The following is a 4,873-nucleotide window of genomic DNA, read 5'->3' as shown; positions in this document are numbered from 1 at the left end:
TGTTTGCTTATCTTGGGTGAACTAATTACATTTATTGATAGATGTATCAAATTATATCAAGGTGACTTTGACAATAGTATTTAGACAAAAAATCAAGGACAAAGTAAATTTCTGCTAGATATTTATCATATGGTGTATTTAAATATGCAGGATAAGAATGAGCATTCCTTTTGTTCTTTGGCCTAGGATTAGTGTAGAAAGATGGTGCGAGAAGTTTGTGTATTTACATCTAAAATGCTGTCATGAATGCTTGGGAACTCACTGTAGTGCTATTGGAAGCACCCTGCTGGACAGATGGCTACATTATGTTGGACAATTCATATGCAATATGATAATTAGGGTAGTGTTTGGATACCCTTTTCTTATTTCTAGAATAGGAATACGAATTTTCAGAGAATAGCTGTTCACTTTTGTTATTTCAGATTTCTGTTTGGTTAGAAATCTGTTATTCCATTGAGAATATGGTGTAATTAATGCAGTGTTATTCTATATATCTAAAATCAGGTGTAATTAATGCTCATTAAGGATCTAAAATAAGTTATTTCATGATCCACTATAGAATAGTTAAATCGGAGGGTTGATTGGAATTGTTAAATAAGAGTGGTCTATCGCGTCTTTTTTATCTGTTAGGATTGAGACATCTAAATACAACCTTGAAGAATAAGAATTTAGTTTTCATTGGGAACCTTAGAGCAAGGAAAATCGAGGCCAAGTGAGGTGCTACCATCGTCCATGTTTCAACATGTTTCATGGTCAAGTAAAAAAAAAGCGACTTAGCTCTTAGGTGGAAGCAGAAAATTATGTCAAGGTAACGATCAAAATAATTATCAAATAAACAACAGATATACATCAAAAAAAAAAAACAAACAACAGATATTAATCACCAAAACAGGTATCCAATTGCTGTTTTGCATCAAACTCGATGATAAGGCAGCTGTTAAGCAGACATGATGGCCGGCTATATTATGTGAAGCTATAGTTACATACCGACATGTTCGATTTGTATGATGAAAAATCCTTCTAATCAAGAAAAGCTGAATTGATATCAGCCGTTGTGCTAGTTGTCGGTCAGTATAGTATGATATAATACCATATCGATAATAAAAAAAATAAAAAAAAAATTCATCCATCGATATCAAAAAAAAAAAAATGAAAACAGGATTGAACTGATCGGTTCGACCCTGAAGTGTATGAAAACGGGCAGTTCAGTCCGATTCAGATCTGATTCAAAAAATAAAATCGAACTAGATCGTTTTCATGCTGGTTCAGCTCGATACGAACAGGACTGAAGGTTCAGCTTGGTACGGATGGAACCAGATGGTTCGATCTGGTTTGGCAAATTATGCTCCTAATGATTAAATGCAATTGACCTTCAAACAATTACGCTTTTTAGCCTGAAAGAAACCCTACACTTTGAATGAGTTGAACATCCCTCATCTTGCACTTGTAAATCTCTCATACACTGCTGAATTGGACAAGTACTAAGAACCACATAGAAACCAAGATCCCGTTTGATGCAGAATCACAACAAACTGGACCACTAATTTTATTTGTTTTCCATAAGGCACCATTGAAACTACCAAGGAATAACTAATAATTACTAGATTATGGCACACGCACATGACCACGGATATGTTCGTGATTTTTGAGTAGTGAGTTTACAATACAAAAGAACCCAAGTGACAGCAAATAGAGTTGTGAAAGGGCTACAAAATGTGAAGCGCATGCCTGAAAACTGGGAAATATGAAGACAATACAAGCTTGCATACATGAACTCGAGAGTTTGTATTGGATATTAGCATGGATATGAACAAAATTCTACAGGAAGAAAATTGTAACAATATTACGCAAGGTAAAGCAGGGGAGGCCATTCTTTTTATTTTCCTTCTCTCCTTTTTAACAACCATGCAAGATCACGTCAATGGAATAAGTACATTCCAATTTGTGCAGAAGCTTTATCTAAACTGAATTCTCCAACAAGAACTAACAGAACACAGGTAATTCAGCCAGCTGACATATGTGAACTGCAAAACTTGGATCATTGGCACTGCATTGCTTTGTTTTCAACATAAATAATTTATTAATAATATCTCTAAGTTGGGTTAGAGATACTGTAACATAATGTTCACAAAATTTAGCTTACCGCTATGATTCGCTTTGTGACAAGGCCTTTCTTCTTAAAGCCTTATGAGAGCCTTCTCAACTGTGAATCTCGAAAAAATTAAGCTAGACAGTGATAATTTTATCTATATGGAGTCTCTGTGATTCACTTCCATCTATGAGCCTCCCAAGACCAGCTTTTAATTCTGGCACACCCTCTTTTAACACAGCACATACTGGAAATATTGGAACACCTTGAACCCATTTCTTTAATTCTCATACACATTTTCCGCCCCTTCTTCATCAATTTTGTTGGCCACCACTAAAGACGGGCGATTCGACAAACCTTCCTGATGATATTCAAGTTCCAAAACCAAATCTCTCAGTTGTTCCCATGGTGGAATACCCTTTTTCCCATTCAATGCTGCTGCTAGGCCGACAACGAAGGCCACAACCTTCGTACGCTCTATGTGCCTCAAGAAAGCATGCCCCAGCCCACGATTTTCATGTGCTCCTTTTATAAGCCCAGGAATGTCAGCCACCTTCACTGAGAAGAAGTCCTCATAATTCAGATTTCCTATATTTAGCCTTAGAGAAGTAAAAGCACAATGACCCACAGCTGGCTTAGCCCTTGAAAGAGCTCCTAGTAATGTGCTTTGACCAGCATTGGGCATCCCAACAAGGCCAACATCTGCAATACTCTTCAGTTCTAATATAAGCACAGTTTCTGAGCCGGGCCTACCAGCAGTTAATGAGGATTGATCTTCACCTTCCAAGAGACTGGAGGCAGCATTGCTGTAGTCCATACGTCTGTGGGACTTGTTATCCTTTCTGAGAGAAGCATTACCGAGACCACCCTCACCTCCACGAGCAACTACTATACACTGCCCTGGCTCTGTTAATTCTGCAACTGAATTTACTGCATCACTTCCTCCTCCTCGATCTCTTCTTCTTCTTCCATTTCATATTCTTCCTCAGCAATTTCCTTATCTTTAATGTCTGTATAGGCTGCTACAGAATGAGAATGAGTTACATCTTCTCTGCATTCTACTTGAGTGGATTCAGAAGATCCCAGATTGCCAGGTGCTTTAGCAACATCACTTTCGGAATATGATAGTGAATCATCAAAACTTTCCTTTTCCAATTCACCTGATGCAATGACCCTTCTATCATCATGCTGAACAGATTTAGATGGATTGCCTTCAAGAACTCCTGGTATTTCCCAAGGATCTAAAGATGCTATGGAAACACTTCCCATAAAAGGAGGAGTTTCACCGCTAACTAGGTGAACTACTGTGCCTACCGGGACCTGCACAACCTGTCAGAAATTTAAAAAGAAAAGAAGGCTTATTTAATTCGCATCTCACAGAGTCTGGATTATACATCTTGCAAACCATTAGATGAACCCTGAAAATTCTTGCAAATTATAACCTTGTCAGATCCACGGCTCCCTATCTGATTCTTTGAAACTCCATGTGCTCCTCTTTTGGCATTCTGAAAATAGGAAACTTGTGACAAGTTATTAATCCAACAAATGGCCACTTAGCTACCACAAGAAAAAAATTGGTCATATTTTGACCCACATGTAATCACTCAAATTGCCATAAAATGATCTAATTAATGGCAGTGCTGTTTACTTTCAAGAAAAGAAAGGCTATATACTGAAGAATCCCCAACATACCAAATGATGTTGCAAATTACTGAAGTCCCAAACTGCTGCAGAGCATTCAAGAATAACATCACCACCTCTTCCACCATTTCCACCTACATTTATGAAAAGAAGAATCATGAATTTCACAAACCAGCCAACCCTCCGAGATGATAGAAATCATCAAGAAACACATTCAGAAATGAGATTATAATAAAATTAGCATCAAACATTAAACATGAAGGTATACTTGCACACATTTTCTGCAATTGAACTATTTCATTCAGGAAATGATACAAACACTTCTGGATAATCGATGCGCTTCATCATAGTTTGCCAGTTAGGTGTAAAAGGAGAACAAGTTAATTCGATAAAGAGAACAATGCAACAATTTAATAAGTAAATAAACCGCAAAGCGTCTAGTTCCCACCATCTGGTTTTCCGTGCCAGTCAGTTCTGGTGCGCCAAAAGCTGCAGCAACCATTTCCACCTTCGCCTCCCTTTGCCCGCAAGCCTAAACCTATCCACCATCCGCCTCTCCTACAAAAGAAAAGTAATCAACAAATTAAATCTACTTCAATCAAGACTCAAGGCCACGTAACTTCCATGTAACAAATATATAACCCTTTCTATTCAACAACATCCTCAACCAACAATCAAGCAGCAAAACAACAGAAAAACTCCACCAAAAAATAAGGAAAAAAGGAAAGAACTTTGGTCACATAAACAAGAATACCACGCCACCCGCATATCAGAACCAATAAAGGAGAGATTTTTTATGAATAGAAGAATATAATAGTGGAGAAACACCTCTGTTTTATCCCCTAGCAATATAACAGGAAAGCTCCATCCAAAATTAGACTAAGGAAAGATCTTTGATCAGATAAACAAGATCACTACACTACCCGCATTATTTAAAACCAAAAAAAGAGAGATCTTTGGCAAACAGAGGAAGAGATTGGGGGATGTGGGCACCTGTAAGGGGGCAACTTTGCCTTTTTTGTTGGGGATATCCGAGTAAAGGAATGAAGACGGAAGCGATGGCGGCCGACACTAAGGAGGCCGCAGCAGTGTTTGGCCATGGCGAAGGACCAAGCGGAGCCACCACATTTCTTTTCATTGTCT

The 4,873-nt window shown here is 38.1% G+C and overlaps 1 pseudogene; it reads right to left on the bottom strand.

The window, feature by feature from the left end:
- Window positions 1-1,766: 1,766 nt before the first annotated feature.
- Window positions 1,767-4,873, bottom strand: LOC105052220 (probable GTP-binding protein OBGM, mitochondrial; annotated as a pseudogene).

The sequence above is a fragment of the Elaeis guineensis genome, chromosome 10, assembly GCF_000442705.2.
Source record: "Elaeis guineensis isolate ETL-2024a chromosome 10, EG11, whole genome shotgun sequence".
Taxonomy (NCBI): domain Eukaryota; kingdom Viridiplantae; phylum Streptophyta; class Magnoliopsida; order Arecales; family Arecaceae; genus Elaeis; species Elaeis guineensis.
This window is presented reverse-complemented; position numbering and strand designations above follow the sequence as displayed.